This window comes from Haemorhous mexicanus, chromosome 15 (assembly GCF_027477595.1).
Source record: "Haemorhous mexicanus isolate bHaeMex1 chromosome 15, bHaeMex1.pri, whole genome shotgun sequence".
In the NCBI taxonomy this organism is placed as follows: Eukaryota; Metazoa; Chordata; class Aves; order Passeriformes; family Fringillidae; genus Haemorhous; species Haemorhous mexicanus.
Genome location: NC_082355.1, coordinates 9,972,049 through 9,983,202, shown reverse-complemented (window position 1 = coordinate 9,983,202; position 11,154 = coordinate 9,972,049).

Below are 11,154 nucleotides of genomic sequence, written 5' to 3'. Positions count from 1 at the left end.
AGAAACCATGATTAAACAGCCACATGGAGAGCCACTCTCACTTGATAGTCTCGAGAAGACCAGAGCATCCCCTTCTGGTTTCATGACTGAGACCAAAATTATCCAGAATTTCATTATGATCTTATTAACATTATAAGATCACAGGAAGTATATGGAAACAGACAAAATTTTGTTGTAGTTGTTATTGTTATTACTACTACTACTTCTATTATTATCATTATTTATTCAATGTACCCACAACAAAACAGCTCTCTTGCATTCCAGGGCTTTCCCTTCAGTTTCCTAATCTCATCATGAGTGCACACTTAAGTCCTGTTCTTCCAGGAAGAGCACCAAACCAGTAAAACAAACTGCACCTGTGAACTGAACCAGCAGCCAACACAGCAGCCTCCGTGGGACACATACTCCTGACATTGCTTATGTTTGGAAATCTGGTATTTTGGGGGCTTATTTCCCCTAGGATTTAATTCTCCATTGCTCTGTAATGCTGTGCATATCAAACACATGCGAGACAGAAGGGAGGACTCACTACTGCAGCAGCAGCAAAGCCTCAAGACAAATTCAATCCTTTAAAAGTTCCCTTGAGTGCTCACTAATATTCAAGTACCTATCTAGCACCTGGGTTTTGTTAAGTTTTCTGGTAGTGTGGCTTTTGAAACTCTATTACTACATGCTGGGGTATGATTAAAATGTTTAGCTTTCCATGGTAACATTACTCATCTATAATCTTGTTTCTTAGTGAGATCTGAGCCAAGCATACCAGTAATTTCTTTTAATAATAAGACTTCAATAATAACTCTGCAATTTAAATGCAAAATCTGAGGCAACACATGATTGACAGATATCATGGCTTTCAGCCAATTAAGTATTCTGAATAGTCAGTCATGGGACATTTTTTAAAATGGAAATAATTGTAGTTACCAGACTCCCTGTGGCAGCTCTGCCTTTACCAAAATCCCTGGCACAGCCCTGTGGCAGCTGAGCAGTGGAACTGCACTCCCTCTCTACAGGGAGGGGCTCACCAGGCCCCCTCCACATAACTGGAGGTAAATGGAACTCCACCCTCAATTGCACAAAGCACTTAAGCATGCTGGGTTAATTAGTTACAGCAAGGATGATCTTCTAGGCAAGCAATGTGCTATTCCTTGTAAATGATGCTGCCACTGAAGTGTTAATTCCCTTTGAGGATTAAGTTGCCTGGGTATAAATCAGATGCTGCAAAAAATACCAATTGCAGTGCAAAGATCACAGTCAAAAGCAGGAGAGAAAAGTGCTGAATATTCTGCACAACATGGGTAGGCTTGGAACACTTGAGAGGCATCACATGGATGGGCTAAGAGCAGTTTAACTTAGAGGTTTTTTACAGGGCAGCAGCATGTTCAGTTCATCACAGCTCTGTGTGGAGTTTGGGCCTTTGGACAGAGCTGCAATAAAATTATTTGTAGCAAATTCTAGAACAGCAAAGGCAAGGCACATGGCCACTTTGCAGGTGTCAGAAAGGATGAGCTCTGCTGGAGTTTGTCACAGCTTCAGCCCCACTGCTGTGACTGCTGCTCTTCTGCCACAAACACCTTTGTACACCTTCCCACATTCCTGAGTATCTGAAAGCCCACCTCCAGCAGAGATGATTTGTTATGATAAATCTCAACCAAATCAAGCATTTTGCCAAGAGCAGTTGGAAAGTGTCCATGTTTTTATTGCCTGCACATTCTACATATCCCACTGCTCCTGTTCAGTAATAAATATATTCATAGCTCATACCAGCTTCCTACCTCAGGTTAAGAGAGTGTTGCAGCTGGAAAAGACACCTGGGTGGACTGGAAAACAAATAACTAATCTAACAGCCTCTTCCCTCTGAAATGCAGAACAAGTCAGGTGCTGTTCACAATTTTGCTGCAAAGCATCTCATCTAGAGCCTCCAGGATAGCTGTAACCTGGAGTAGCCTAAGGCTCTGCAAATCCTTGGGCTGAGCTTTGAACAACAGGCTCCCTGGAAAGAAAAGTGAGCAAAAGGGAAAAACAAAAACAAATTTTAAAAAAGGGACAAAAGCTACAATGTTTGGGAAAAAAGGCTTTACAGCCTCTGCAAAACTAAAACAGCTCACTTGGCAATGGAGCCTCAGGAAAGTTTTGGCCACTGTGCTCAGAAGGAAGTATTTACATCCTTTAGCTACAGGATGCAGGTGGTGATATTCTGGAGATTACAAACAGATTGTAGGCATCTTGCAGTTTTATTGCTGTGTTATTGCAAGGAGATGTAGGCACATGACAGCCTACCTGAGCCCAGCTGGGGCACAGGACTCAGAAACAACCCCTGAAGGCAGCAGCAGCACTGCCAGGATGGAGTTGTGGTCCAGCCCCCTGACCCTCCTGGGATCACTCCAGGCTGCAGCCCGTGCAGGGCTGGGATCCTGCTGCTTAATGAGGATGTGTGGATCAGCTGCACAGGCAAGGAAAGGCTCGTCTTGCAGCTTGGCATCAAATAAAATACATGTAGCATCACGCTGTTAATGAAAACACATCACTGACAGGGCTGCTGCATAATTTATCACCAGAAAACCTATCTTTCTCCAGAGTTTTCATAATTCTCATATCTTTATAAAGTGGTAATCTGTCTTTAAAAAAGGGGAAGGCAAAATTTTAAATGTAAGCCCTAAAATGTGGTAAAATAGTGAAATATCTAAGTGGAGAGGAAGGGATTCAGCTACACAATTTTGCACTTTTAGATGCCAAGTATTCCTGAAATTATGAGTTTGGGGCAGTTACACTCTGCACATGAAATCTAAACCATGGCCTGAGCTTCAGTGATGCAGAAGAGGATGTCTAGGCTCTGCTAGAAGCAACAGGCTTTTGGTGTTTTCAAAAGCAGAAAATATTTGACAGTTTGCCTTTTCCTTTCCTTTTTTAAGAGGATTGATGGTAATAGGAGATGTATTATGTAAATAATTTCTGTAGTGAAGACCTTTATCCAACCAGCAATTTCCACAACAAATTGCTGGTATAAAAATCTACAAATGCCCCACTTAGGAAGCAGAAGGAATTGAGACATTTAAATATTCTCACCTGAGGCAAAAATACAGTCTTTAGCAGACCAGAAATGCAACAAGCAGATTATGTCCCCAGAGATAGAAAAATATGTTTGAGAAAGCTTTTAAGTATCTCAAGAGCAAAGGGCTATTTGAAAACCAACATGTCAGTCAGATATTTTGACATGAACATGCTGGCTCCATCAGCCTCTCTATAGTAAATACTTCAAGATAATCTCTTCTGAAATAGAAAACTGGCTGCTTGGTTTGAATGCCTTCATCTCTGCTGGGCTCCTCACAGCAAACTAAGGCTCAGCAAGACCAAGCTAGTGGAGCTGTGCATTCCTGGGACTGGGGAGAACATAACCAGCTGAGGGGGTTGATGGCAGCGTGGGGAAGTTTGCTGGTACAGCAGAGAAACCCTCAGAACCAAAGACTTGTTGAGGGTTTATGCAAGATCTACCTGCCTGTCTCCAGCCCTGAACACTGATGTGGCTCCACCTTCCCAAGAAGACTTCTCTCATTTGACAGGGAACATAGCAACTCCTTCCCTCTATCAGGAGGGCATTTTGAGACATGCTTTGCAGCAGGTGCCATAAACTTTTAGAGAAGTGGCATATTTTCCTCCTTCCACAGTTGGCAGCTCCATACCCCAGCAGGGCATCCTTCCTCGAGCCAAGGTGTCAGCTGAGAGACGGGAAGAAATCACATTCCCCGTGCTCTCAACCCAAGGCCAAGCAGCCAAAACTCCCCATGATTTTCTGCATTTGCTATTCTTTACTTCCCTCACTCAGACAGAATGTTGCCCCTCTGCCTCTGAGAAGCCTCCTGCAGAAACCACTGACATTAATCTCAGAAGCAATTCAGACAGAGGGGGGAAGAGCTCTGCAAACCCAAACAAGATTGAGACCATCTGGCAAAAAGAAGCAAACCTGTTAAGAGACCACTTTGTCCTTCCTGCAACTTCAGCACAAGCTGTCAGAGGCTTTTCAATAGGAACAGCTTTCCTTTACAGCACACAGTGCTCAGTTTAGTTTAGGCTTTTTTTTTTCCCTTCAGTATTGTTTTGTTTATTGTACTAAAGCTGGTGGGATTGCTTTTGAAGGAAATGTAATCCAGCCTGGGTAGCAGCTTCAGAGCCTGGACCATCATCTCTATACGTCAGCCCTCAATTACCTAAGCATCTGTTTGCAATTCATTGTAGGGAGGGAATTAAACAGCACTCAAAGCAACAAGAAACTGGACAGAAAGACACAGAAATTTTTTATCATTATCTCTGCTGATGCTGTTTCCACCTCTGGATCATGTTCTAAGTTCTAGGACTGACAAGTTATAGAGAAATAAAGCAGAAAATTAACCTGAAGGCTTGGTGGGTGCCACCATGATAGTATTCTTTTTCTTTTAGCAATTCTGATTAACATCTGTTAGGAAATCTATCACCTTAGTCTTGGGTAAAGAGGCATGGTAATGGCTGTACCAATTTTAGTGACTGCTTTGACTTATCTATTTAATTTTATTTTTTCCATGGAACATAAAGAGGAATAGTAAGAAGGACTGCCAGGCTTCAGAGGCACATCAGAGTCCTCTGAACACTAGCAGAACTCTGCTCTGAGTGCTCCCTGGTGGGAGTTACAATCAATTTTAACAGAAGCTAATTGCTGCTGTAAACATGAAAATGAGTCAGCAATGCAGGATTGACATGAGCCACTCTGGGGCTGGGGTTTCTGAGAACAGGGATGGGAGACCTGTTGTTATCTCATTGCAAAGTTTCCATACCTTCTCAGTAATGTCTCATGGGCAGCTCCTCACAGCACAGCCAACAGACTCCAACAACTCCCTTCTCAGCCACCTAACCCACTCTTTTATAGCCCTCATCCTAACTGGACACAGCTGTGGCCTGTTAAGGGCAGGCCTGTTCCTAATCTTTGGTGATCAGTACAGCTGCAACTCCTCAGGGGTGAGATTGCCTTCTGCACTGTCTTTATTTTTTTACATTCTATCTCCCCATAGCCACCCTCTCCTGCTCTCAGCTGTTACAGAATAAGTCATCTGTGCATCTTCCACAGATGGACTTCTCTTGGCCCTTGGTGGCTCAAGAGCCATTGGAGAACCCCTCCAATGGTCAAGACTTCAAGAAAGAGGATGACAAATGGATATTGCAGATGATGCACAATTCCCAGTGTTGTTTGTTGGTTTGGAGCCTTTTTCAGCACTGGGCACTTTTCCTTTAGTATTGGGGAAGGGAGGAGGAAAGATCCCCCTAAATACAGCAGCTGCTGCACAGCCAAGAATTTTTATGTTTCTCCCAAATGAAGAAATTTCTTTCCTGAGTTTCTAAGACATCTTTGCCCAACATTGCAGCTCCACAAGCATTAGCAATTCCCATATGATGGCTGCACATGTGTGTAATTGGAAGGAGAAATGGCTAAGCAAGTAATTAGGCAGGCAAACTATTTACAGACATAAAATAACCACTTTTCAGACATCGAGCTCAACAAGAACTAGGTATTAGCAGTGTGCACGTAATTAATCAATTACCTGGTGCTTTGGTGATGTATTTCTAAATCTGTATTTGCTCAAGCAAGTAGCAATCATTTGTATATTGCCCTGGAAAAGGTTAGGTGCAGTCAGGTAAAATTCATCATATTACAATCCTATAAATAGCAACATTTTTTTTCTTTCTAATAATTTCTGCTCCCATGCAGTAACATTTAGGGAGATTGGCATCTTTGTTTTCCAATGCTTTCCTTTTGCACAATAATAGAAATATATGTTATGTTGAGGAAACACATTTATTTTTCCCTGAGTTAAAGAAGAACTGTGTGATTTCAAAGCTGGAGGATATTTTGCTGAGGCCCCCTGGAGTAAAGATAGTTTTTATTCATATAAACTTATTACAGCTGAGATGGATTAATACATAAGAGCTTCTGATGTTAGAGACACACATTTTTCAGGACAAAACTGAAAAATAAAGGCCTGGGAATGCAGTGTAAGAAGAAGATAGAATCATTTAGACTGGAAAAGACAGTGTAAAATCATTGACGTCATTATTCAAAGGTAAAAAATGCTGTTTCTTGATTATTTTTTAATAAAATAAACTGGGGTTTTTTTAAAAGTGAGTAAACACCCCTTAACACCCCTTCACATCTCGGTTGCTCTGTGGGCTCATGCTGTCTGTCTCACAGTGCCAGATTTGTCCAAAGGAATTTATTCTAACACTCATTCTTGAACTTATTTTGCACTTTTCCAGCCCTTTGCTGCCTGCCAGGTGCCTTCCATGGTGCAGCCACACTCCCCCCTGCTGGCTGCTCCAAGGGCTAGCCAGCATCAGGGAAAGCTGAGAAAAATAAATTATTTTAATATCTAAGGTGATTACTATTTTTCTTCTGGGTATTGCTTCAAGAAAAGTTATCCTCAGCAATGATGGTTTCCAAGACCCAGCATGATAAGCTTGCTCACCCGATAAAATCCCTTCCTCTGCCTCACCATTGAGTTCTTTTTGCAATGCAACTTTTATTTAATAGTTTTAATGCCTGCTTGCCCATGCCCAGGTAGGAGCAGGCAGCACTTCAGGCAAGTGCCAGAGATTACAGAAGGATCCTTTTGTTCTCACAGCCACTGCCCACCAGCAGCAAAATACATCTTGTTTGTGCTGTGATACCCAAAGTATTCCCACTGAAATGCGAAAGGGTGAGTATAGGGTTTTTCTGGGTTTGGAAGATAAAGAAACTGCCCAGTTTGCTGTCCTGGTTGTCTTTAACAAGCTCCTCCTGCAGATCAGTCCCGTGCAGACCAAGGATGATGCAGGACATCCTTCTCACAAACCAGTCAGGCACAGCAGAGTGGTTCAAATGACACCTCTTCCCCAATCCCTGAACTACTCCCTGGGAGTGCCCCTGGACAAACTGCACACCTCATGTTAAACTGAAATTATAACAAATTGCTCAAAAGCAGGCTGCCTCTCAAAGTGCTCCAAAACTGCTAAGATAACATGTATCACAGAGCCTTTTTGTCAGCTTGTGGTACAACCCAGCCCAAACCCTCTGTACTCAGGATCAAAGACAGCTTTCCTTCTCTAGGGATTACCTATTCCAGTGCAGAGAATCTTTCCCAGGAATGATACTGAAAATGTGACATTGCAGCTTGGAAGATTTTAGCTTAATTTCTGCATGATGCCATTATGCCCTTTCCTCCATCTTTTTCCTCCCCAAACAATGTGGAATATAATTCTCCTTTTCTGAACATCCGTCACTCCAGCTGTTAGGATTCACAGTCAGCATGCATTAGAAATTAAAACCTCTTCCAGATTAACTGGTAAAATTTGTCAGCTAATACTAAAAGAACCATTTTAGATGCTGAAAAAGCTTTGCACCTTCACAAAGGATGATCAGCTGCTCCTTGCCCCAGTCACTGTAACTCAAGAATCTTCACCCTGTTACAATTTGGAAATTTAACTATTAACAATAAGCATGAGTTAACCTGAAAAGATACATATAAAGTGAGTCAGGGCTTGTTGCAATGGAAAAACTATGCTAAGTGGGTACTTCTGAAGTTTTAATTCCTTATCCCCAACTTGCAGAGGGGAAACAGTTATGTGGAGAGCATAAACATTTTCCCCAGAGACAAAAAGCACTTCCATCAGTCCTCACAAGCGACCATGTGACACAGCAAGATGGTGTTGGAGGTGCTGACAAAAATATACAATATAATCCTACTGCTTTGCAGAGCCAGCTGATAATGAGGGTCAGCTTTGTGATCAAATAACACAAGGATCCCCCAATTCATCTGGATTTGAAATGTTTCAGTAGCCTGGGTACACCAACTCAACTCCAGTTCTTAACCCCATCAACTTCCTTAAATACCAACATTGTTTACAGAATAGTACAGAAGGATCAAATCTGGTTTCACTTAATCTTTCATAAAACATCAATGAGTGCACCTCAATAAGGATAACACAATCTACATATTTTATTTTTAATAAAGATAGGAAATTTCATAGATTAGTGATTTTCAGTGTTAAAAACAGGGCAACAGACCTTGTAATTAAAAAAAAATTAAGAATGTTGCTAAATGATTTTGGTAATTATTTAAGGATCAATTACAGAGGAGATGTCATTCTTCTCTTTCTAGCTAGATATATTGGAAACAATGAAGCTGAGAAGCTCTTGTATTAACCATTTTTTATTACAGCAAGGACATTCATATAGTCTGTATCAGAAAAGTTTAACAAAAACCAGTACAGGGATTTCTCTTTAAAGGACACTTGATGGTTAAAAAAAAAAAAAAAAAAAAAGGTTTAAAATGATGTTGTTAGTTCTGCTCCAGGCTGGGATATATGGCCTTGAAGATTACTGCTCTATCAGCCTTAACATGAGGATTTAGCACTCCCATAAAGCTACTCAGCCACGTAGGAACACAAAATGCAGCTTCAGTTTGGATTTGGGAGAGGCCAGGGAAGTTGCACAGCACAGGGGTTTGCTGTGGTGTTGCAGACCATGCACACGCCAGCACAGCCACGGGGCAGCACCAGCTCTCAGCTTCCCCAGACAATCTGCTCGGGGATGTCCCAAGAAAATTTCCACAAGAAACAATACAAAGCAGAAGAGACCCCAGATCCTCGGTCTGGCTTGGCCTCTCAGCAACAAAAATGATGCTGAGCCTGTAGAAACCATGGCTCACCTGGCCTCTACAGTGTAAATGTTCTTTTTGGGCTTGGCTCTCTGAGACAACTTAGAAACAGCTCTAGAATCACAGAATCCCAGAATGGTTTGGGTTGACAGAGACCTTAAAGATCATCTAGTTCCAACCTCCCCTGCCATGGGGCAACACAAGGTTATGAGAAACCTTGATGATGGTAATGATGATGTAACTGTAACAAGAAACAAAAATAAGTTTGCTGCTACTGAGCAGGGATCAGCCCCACCTCTGCTCCCAATACTCCTATCACTTGCCTTGAGCCACCTCTGGTGCCGGTCTGGCTGCACAGTGCATCAGCTCAGCACCCTAAAATGACTAAAAATCAGCCCAGGAATAAGATTCAAAAAGAAAGTGGAATTTTTTCACCGGGTTAGGAACCCACTTACCTTCCAGAGCAGGCAGCATGGTGAGGCAGGGACATCAAGAGCCTCCCCTGGGGCTGTCAGGCTCTCAGAGCCCAGGTCCTGGCCAGGGCTGCCCACAGGATCTCCCAGTACACACCTGCAGCCTTCACTTAGGTGAGGAGCTCCACTGGGAGACCCTGCTCCTTCCCTCACAGAGCAAGAAGAGCAGTCAAATAGCAAGTCCCTCCTATCCCCCCAACCCCAGGAGGCTTCACTGCCTCCAATTTTAGGCAGAAAACTGAAGCCTCAGCAAGTACCTGCTGCCAGCCAGGCTCCCCTTTGCTCAGCATGCCAGGTTTCTACCAACAATAAAAGCAAATAAAATCTCTCCCACTATGGCTCATCACAGGTTTCCTAAACTGATCATAATTTGGAAAACCCCTGACCAATGTTTTTATTAACAGGAGTCTGTGTTAGAGACACAGAACTCTCTCTCTTCCCTTTCTATTAGTTTTATAGCCTCGAAATTCATTTAAGAGATAGGACATTTTTCACCTCTACCTTGCAAATTAATTTCCCGTAACTCAAAGCACCCTGCTCAGATAAACCCTTCTCTCTTCACCTTGTACACAACTGAGCAGCAGCCAAGGACAGTTGACTTAGGGCTGAATAATATGCACTGGTGCTAAATGAAAATTAAACCATTAATATTTTAAAATACCTGATTTCCTGGATAGTAAAAGTGAAATGTATCATTTGTTTAAACTGTCCTATTCATTATTTCTTTCCTCATTTCATAACACCCAGCCACTAACAAGAACCTACATAAATAGAGCTTGAACTTTCATCTTGGGAAGTTTAATCTGAAAGCTCTTCAGGAATATTTTATTCCTTTTATCAGAATATTGATAGAAGTCATAATTCACCTTAATGTGAGAAAGTTTCCTTCCTTCACTAAAGAAATTCATCAAGACATTTCTTGTTGGAGAGATGTGACATAAATCCGCTTGCTTTTTTCTCTGCTTGATCTCAGCACTTCATGAATTTTTGATTGCCTGCTCTTAATTTTCCACAAGCAAATTCAATTAAAGAAATTAAAACCCAGTAGTTCAACCCTGATTGCCCCATCAGCAAATGGCTCTTTTATTGCACAGTGGATGACATATGCCACGCTTTCCTGATGCTGCTGGAAAACCGGATCAGGAAAAACCTTTCCCTCTTTATTGGTGTTATTAGGCAACAGCTATTGACCGCCCAAGCCAATTCAGCAGCACTTCCCTTGCTCAGACAATAGTCCAAGGGCTATTGAGAATGAAAAAATATCCTTGGAGTAAAAAAGTCAGTCATTGTGTGTCAAACCTTCCACGTGCCCGAGGGCGAGGTCCCCTCTCCCCGGGAGAATGACAAACAACTCGGCACCGCCACGGGTCAGGGTGGAGCTGGGACACTGCCACTGCCAATTTGGCTTCCGGGATCACCTTGCTACAAAGGCAGCTGCACTCTTGCACTGCAGGGGCTGGATGGCACGGTGCCTCTTTTGGGATACAAACCACCGCTGCTCACTGGCACTGCAGCCCCCGCTACTGAACGCTGGCCATCAGCAGTGCACAGGTTTCAACACTAACATTATCATGACAGTACCATTTGCTGTGATGCATCCACCAACTTTGCTGTGACCAAACCATCTCCTGGAGCAACTTTCTGCAGTAACTGTCAACCTGAGAGACTCACCCCAAGTCCTTAAAATAAATTAGTATCCAAAAAGAGCATCTGTTTAGGTAATTCCCCAAACTAAACCTACTGTTAAAGATCTTCAAGGATTTCAAATTCATATAAATTCCCTTTGAATTTAAAATCATTCTTATAAGATGCCCTTATTATAATTAGTGAAGAACATAATTTTTAAAAAAGTATTTCTTACTTCTGTAACAGAGGATGTGCACCACAGTAGAGCATACAAAGAACAACTGCTCATCTTAAGTGCTTGTAGTACTTGAGTGAGGCAAATCTGTACTCTGCTAGAGAAGACATATGCAAACCATCATTCCATGACCTCAAACATCACTTACCCAACTCAAAAGGTTTCA